Raw genomic sequence first — 7,632 nt, 5'->3', positions numbered from 1 at the left:
TAAGAGATATGGACACTTTACCCCAGCTGCAGGTCATGCCCTTGTGCCTTCCTATACCAGCAGATAAAGCAGAAGCTACATCATGAGGATATGTCATCAGGCATCACCCCATGGGCAGGAATGAACCACTTAAGACAAGCTCTCAAGAATTCTATAGACTACAGATAAGTAAGGATATTAGGAAGCCCCAGACAAAGAATTTAAGCAACTGGTGTGATTTAAGAATAAGCGTGGGTGAAAACAATGGTCAAACCCTCTTCTCCTTAGTTTTCTCCCCACCCGACTGGCCTCCTCTTTTGAGTGGTCTGTTTTGTCTCCATCTGAACTTTGATTTTGTAACCATCAGATTTGTTATCATCTTGTTTTTCCCTGCCTGTGTGAGAACTCTCACACATCTTTAAAAAAAAAAACAGTTAACAAGACATCTCTACTGTGGTAGACAGGAGATGTCAAAGCACTGTGAAAACACAAGAAAAATAAAATCTAGGTGATTAACCCTATACATACACAGTACCTGTTATACTCTGAAAAAATATAACAAGTCAATGAAAGTTGACTTACTTTTGCAGAACTCAGGTTAAGTCTTCTTTAGCAGGACTTGTTCATCTTATGCTTGGTAATTTTGGCTCTAAAATGCCTTCTTTCAGTTCACCTACAGAAAGAAAGCTAGATGGTGACTATTTTCTGCTAAAGGTGAGCGGAGAGCAACAGGGGAGAGAAGGGAAATGAACACAGACAGCGTTCAGAGAAGAAGGGGAATGGCTCCCAGGATGTTGGGAACAGCCACTGGTGGGTTGACAGCACAAGCAGAGCCACAATGGGAACCAGAAGAAAGCAGAGAACTCATGGAATCAGAACTTTTGGTTCACAGCCCCCCACCCCCAACTCTCTGTTGTTTGGCTGGCAAGGGGCTGGACGTTTTAGCCCAAAGTACTCCCCAGCCCTTGATGGGGAGCAGATGGATGCTGGAAATATTTGTCCCTGCAGTAGCAGTCAACAACAGAAGCTTATCTGCTTGATAAGTATTCAAGATATTTTCATGAAAGGATAATGCATATTTGAAAAATATTGTGTGGTTTCCAACTAACAGATTTTATTAAAAAGTATAAGTTTTTGTGAGGTGCGGACCCCTTCTGATTTTTTGCCACCAACACACCTCTCTTCCTACAAGGCACAACACACAAAACCCATGTTGTGTGATCACACAAATACCCCCCCTTTCAAACATTGTCTAAACATCTCTCTTTTTAAATAAAATCAGAGCAATTTTTATGCATGTCCTCAAAATTATATTGTTTATAAAATAAAAACTATATTTCAAATTCATTAAACTTGATAGGCAGGGACCAATGGGTGACTCCAGAAGCATCCCAAATTTGATGATGGTTGGTTTGAGTTTGGCCACACAGAAAACTTTGAAACCTCGTTTTCTTCTAACACACAACTAACTTTGGGGTGGGGTGGGGAGAACAAGTATTTCTGGTTTGGGCTGGTTATCTTTCTTGTTAAAATGCTGGAGTGATTCCAGCTATGCCCTTCTGTAAAACCAAAATAACTTCAAAAACAATAAAATTGCTGTTTCAGGACATACAAACTGTTTTATAGGACACAAACCTGCTTCTTCACCCATTTAGTTCAAGAATGAAAGAATTTCTAATAGATTTCACTGGCAAACTTATGGATCTTAATTCCTACAGTGAACTGCACAATCCCTGTAAAAAACTCTTCACCATTGCTCTCTCTTCTCCCCACAGAGGCTCTATGCTGCAACAGCCAACTGCATATGTTCAGACTCCCAGGAACAGGGGCAGTTGAATCACACCTCTGAACTTGAGCAGCAATCAGGGAGACAGCAGAAACAGAGAACAGCAACCGCAGATCTCACGAAGTGGGTGAAGTAAACCTCCAAGACCACACATGGGTGGAAGCAGTCGTGCCTACATTGGTGTGGAGAAACCTTGGGATGTTATCAAAACAAGGCATTAGAAGGGGAGTCCAGTTCCTATAAAGGATGTGTTGGCATGGCAGACAGAACCAGACATCTGTTTGTCATGCAAACCAAGCCTGTCTGGTGACTGAACTGGTTGATTGTGTAAAGCACAATTAATCTAATCGAGAGTTGTCTGTAAACATAGCTTGTAGGACAGAACAGTAATAAAACAAGGAGCATACATTGTCACCCTAGAGTAGGTTGGTAGCATAAAATGACCTACTCCAGAAGTGATGGGAAATGAGGAAATGGTTCGTCTAAGTGCACGTAGAGGACTTTCCCCTCAATATTCCAAATATTTAAGACTAGATACCTTGCATTCCACTTTATTCTAAGCCATAGTAGATTTTTTAAAACGTTAGTTAGAATTAGGGCAACTGACCCTTTGGGGTTTACTCCTCTTGCTTATAATAATGCCTGATTTGCTAGAATCAGTGTGGAAAACACTGATTTAAACTGCTGCAGTACACCAAGGGTATTATTCCTAGTCCTGGGAATAATAGGAAAAATAGGGCTCATTTCCAGAAACAGGGACACACACATTCTCATTCCCTTATTGTTTATCAAAATGTCTTGTCTGCTGCCTCATCTGCTGCAGAACATGCCCAAAGAGGCTTACAATCACCATAACAAAAATGAATGATCAAAGAAAGCAGCAACAGAAGCAACTTGGAGAAGTATAGTCTTTGGCTTTTAACCTGCAGCTGAACCACTAGGTTGAACTGGGGTCTTACTGACCTGCTCCTATATTGTCAGCATAATTTCATAATTTTATCTTACCATCTTGCTGTTAACTTCTGTGAGCATTATTTCATTAATTATAAAATCCCGGTAAATACTGTATAACTCTACCAGAAGGTAGAGGGTGTTTTTTTTCTAGTGAAAATTGTCAATTAATATAAAGGAGCTTTTCACCATTCTATTAAACAGACCTACTTGAGTATCTAGAATTAACCACCCATGTAATCTGTGATGCACAAGACTATGAAGAGTAACAGGAAGCTACCAAGCTCTCTGAACCAACTAACTGCACCTGCTGGGAGTGCCATGCAAATGTTGACAGGACCCTCCAGACACATCCAAGGTGCACTAAATCCTCGAGGCAATGGGCTTCACACTTAGTGGACTATGGATAGGGTGAACAACTTCTGTCTGCACCTTGTGCCTCTGCTTAAGGGTAAAATAGTATTCCCATTTTATGCATACCTAACAACTACAATGAGCACCCGGCTTGCTGGGGAAGGTGGCGACCGGGGAAGGCAATGGCAAACCACCCCACTATAGTCTGCCGAGAAAACGTTGCGAAAGCGGCGTCCCCCCAAAGGGTCAGACGTGACTCGGCGCTTGCACAGGGGGCCTTTCACTTTCAACATCTACAAAGAACGCATGGATAAAAACCCATTTGGATTGAGCACTGTTGAACGGTCACCTCATCCTCCCATTCGCCTATTAAAACAAGGTTTGCCATATTAACGCAAAAGATCTGACTCTTACATGAAGGTCACCCTCACAGTTCTGGCACCCAGGTGGAAACATCAGAAATTATACTGAACTGAGGAAACTGAACTACAGCTTTTGAACTACAACTGTCATAATGTGGACCATGCAAGTCTCATAATCAGAAAATATTTAGCTTAGGGTGAGAAAATAGGGCAGTTCCAAACTCCACTCAAGGTCCAAAATCAAAGAATTGGAAAATAAAATATTATTTTGCATGCAATGTAAGATGTAAAGGTTGTGATCAGAGCCAGACGCTGGTATGGATTTACTAATCAGATTTTCTTCAGGCAAATATTCAAAAGTACAGCTTCTACAATTACTTGAACAGAGTGTCTTCTGGGCTGTTTTTGGTATTATTTTTCCTGATGAAGAGTTCTGGATAACTCAAAGGCTATGCATAATTTCATGGCATTTTGGATGGTCTTAGTAAATATATTTCCAAAGTGATCATCAACAGAAGACACTTGGAAGAGAAAAACACTGGCATGGAAGCCAACCTGTTGCAAGCCACTGAGTGAGCTGATTTCAGAAGACTGCCCAGGAAAGAGCCAATTTGATCATTAACTATTTCTGAAAATACACATGCTCCATCAGCTTTTAGGATGAAAAAGGTAGGCCCTCTCCACCTTTAATGAACAGCCAATAACCACAGGGGAAGCCTTGTTAAAACCTGACATGAAATTCTTCCTGTGACTTTCTAATATGGAAAGTTGGAAGATATGAAAGATGGAAATTTGTACTATAGGATGGGTTATTTTAAGAGGATACTTCCTTTCCTCTGCAGGGGAGGATGCAAAGAATAAAGCTCCCCATGGGGTGGACTTCATAAATCTTTTGGGGAACAAATGTCAGTTATTCTTTTTGGACATAATTCAACATCCTATTCAACTCAACCATCTTTGGCTTAGTTCTCAGAATTAAAAGTCTTGAGACTCATTCTTCTACAAAGACATTATTTTTCTTTTACTGACAGCAATTACAACATTGGCTAAGCACTGGAAAATGCCATTAGGTTATATAGTGCAGAACTAGGTCTTGAGAATTTGACACACAATGTATGCTGAAACTGGAGAAAATTGAAAAGGGAGTAGCAAAGCAGGATTGTTTATTGGAAATACAGTTCCTGGTTTTTTAATAGATATTAAATAATGTCATTTCCTACTTACACAATGTTTTGGTTTCACCATCCATTATGACATTCTTCCATTGGGACAGCTTCCCTCTTCTAACTTGCAGGGAAAAATGTATCAGCTTTTTTGGAAAATGTATAAAATCTGCTTTCTTTTAGACATTTTTTTTGCTTTGTCGTGCATATAAGAAAATGCATAAAAGAAAATGTAACAAAAATAAGATGCCTGTGCTTAGTTGAACAAAGAGAAACGAAGGATACATGATGTACTTAATATTTCAAAACAGCAGAGTAACAAGGGCAAAAAAAGAACTAAGGAGAACCAATCAGCAGCAGCTTGGGCATGAGCCATGTAAACAATTCTGAGGCATCTCTGGCTCATGGATTTGTGATGCTGTCTTGACGAAATGCAACATAGAGTTGCCTCACAATAGCCTAAACTGATCTTGATAGAAGCTGACAATTGACCAATGTGAATGTTGGGAAGTTTTCTAATTCACTTGAACAGTGAAATGTAGGGATCCAAATGGTCTGATGAACTGTCGTCAGAGATGTGTTGTATTAAGAAGGGTTCACCCATGACCTGCTCAGACTGGCTTATCTGATGGTGCCTGGAACAGCAAACATCCCAGGGACTTCCTCATCTGCCATCAGCTCAGAGTTCTCCCAAGCGCCGAGGCTCTCCCTGCCTCCCTCTCTCCCAGCTGGGGCAACCCTGTCATTTCAGACTGGGAGCTTTGTTCAGGGAAGCCCCTCGGAGGGCTGGATCTGGCCACGGCTCACCCAGTCCAGTATTCCAAGATCTGCCATGTTGAACTAAATGCATCTGGGAGGGGGCGAAGGGCAGAAACAAGGACTCTTTTATTTATCAACTTTATACCCGCTGCAATCAACCAGGCTCTTGAAGGTTACAGTAATCAATACAACATCAATACACACAAGGCAATGAAAATTTAGGTGAGACTAAAAAGACTATATCGAAAACCATAGAAGTATAAACATAAGGCACGCTCTCTGGAACAGTTCAAGTTTCAAGTTTCAAGTTTCCCGAAGACTGAAGCTATGCATGGAAGGCTAATATCCAAGGAGAGCCATTCACATAGTGCAGCCCCTGCTCCAAGTCCTTTGCAGAAGACAGTGCAGAACCATGGTCTTCTCCTGAGGTGCCTGGGGAGGCAGGCATGTAGGCTGGCACGGGGGAATCAAAATCAAATCATATTTATTCGGTCAATGACCAGCAGAATTTAAAAGGAGAAAAGCAAAGCAGGAGGGAGACCTAAGGGTGGTATTGTGACCTTAGTTAGTACACCTCTGCAATTTAAATGTGTATCATTGCCTTCGCTGAAGCCATGAGTAGTGGCCTCTATGCTTTCATTCAACCAAGCTGAAATTTTGCTTTTTAATATTTATATTCCCCCTTTTAAAACATAAGCTCAGATTAATATCACACGGATGAGTATAGAAAACTTTATCCCTACCTGTGTAGATAAATACCCTGCAGCGATTCAAAATTTAACTGGGCAGGTCTATGTGCTAGACAGATGACCACTCGACTAGAGCTGTTCATTCTTAACGGTTCTGTAGAAGGGGACCACTTGGCAGACTATACCTATTGGGGGGCAGGAAAGAGCTCAAGAGTCAATTACTGGATTGTCATGTGATCTTCTGAAAGCCCTACAGTGGCAGGAAGTAGACTCACGACTAGAAAATGATCACCGTCCCTTAACATTAACCATGTCGCATCTCTGGAAACAGGTTAGAGCTGAAATAATCTTTCCCCCAATGTTTGAAAACAACAACACTAAGGTGTGAATTAAATGGAATGATAATAATGCCATGGCAGTTGCTAATTGGATGGTAGCCCCAGAAACTATAGAAATTCGTGCACACCTGTTAAATAATAATTCCCAAAGCCCATACTTAGAATGGTATGAAATGTTAATGGCTAACCTCAAATCACTTTTTTACAAAGGAACACAACAATGCCTCAGAAATTGGGGTACAAAAAAACAAAAATTGCTTTGATCAGGAGTGTGCACAGATGAAATGTGCATACAATAGGGCATACAGAAATAGTAAAAACCTCCCTTCAGAGAACCAAATATCTCTCTTGAAGAACTTAAAAATTCAGTAAAAACCCTCTTAAAAGAAAAGAAAAAGTCAGCACTGAAGAAGTCCTGGCAGAAACTTATCCAATCAGTCAGGATGAGAGACTCATCCCTTTTCTGGTATATTGCCAGAGGGTTGGGAAAATCGCTGACCCTTCCACTTAATCAGGTACCGGGGGTAAAGAAGTGGTCTTTTTGTTGCTGAGACAGAGATCAGCACCAACCCAACTGGCATTTAGGAAGGCTGTCAAGACCTGCCTGGCTATGTTTGGAAGCCTCCGAGGACTGACTTGAGAGAGTAAGTGATGGCTCTGCTATTTTTCAGGGCATGCCGCTCCTCAGCATAGTCCTCTTGAAATTTCTGTTACTGGGTTTTAATCCGTTTATTGATTTGGAGCACATGTCACTTCGGGGTTGATTGTGACCAAAGTGGCATAGAGAAGTGGTTTTGCAAGTAACTAGAAATTCTGGAGAAGAATAAATGTTTTGGAAGATCTGAGAAAAGTGCAGGTGGCCAACAGCTGAAGCAGGGTATTGTGTGCCCAGAATGTCATGCACCCTAAAAAGCTTGAAACAGCCAGATATGCCTTAGAAGTGTCAACCACAAAGGTTTATTTTGCACTCAACCTAATTATGCACTGGTACCACTTAGCTTTTATGACAAATTAAGCAATTCTGTGTTCAGAGCTTCTGTTGCTCTAATCTGAACATGTTGGATCGTAGGGGCGGTTGTCTTCTCTTGCAGCAACTTGATAAACAGTCATTTTCCCACCACCTAACTGGACCACTTGGGCCGCAATTTTCTTCCATGTGGTCAAAGAGCTGATTGCCTCTGACTCAGAGCAGGCTCAACCGCAGCAGTCGGCAAATTAATAGATTGATCGATTGAATGAACGAATTTGATG

This window comes from Candoia aspera, chromosome 11 (assembly GCF_035149785.1).
Source record: "Candoia aspera isolate rCanAsp1 chromosome 11, rCanAsp1.hap2, whole genome shotgun sequence".
Classification (NCBI taxonomy): Eukaryota; Metazoa; Chordata; class Lepidosauria; order Squamata; family Boidae; genus Candoia; species Candoia aspera.
The sequence above is the reverse complement of the archived record's forward strand: the minus strand, read 5'-3'. Positions refer to the sequence as shown.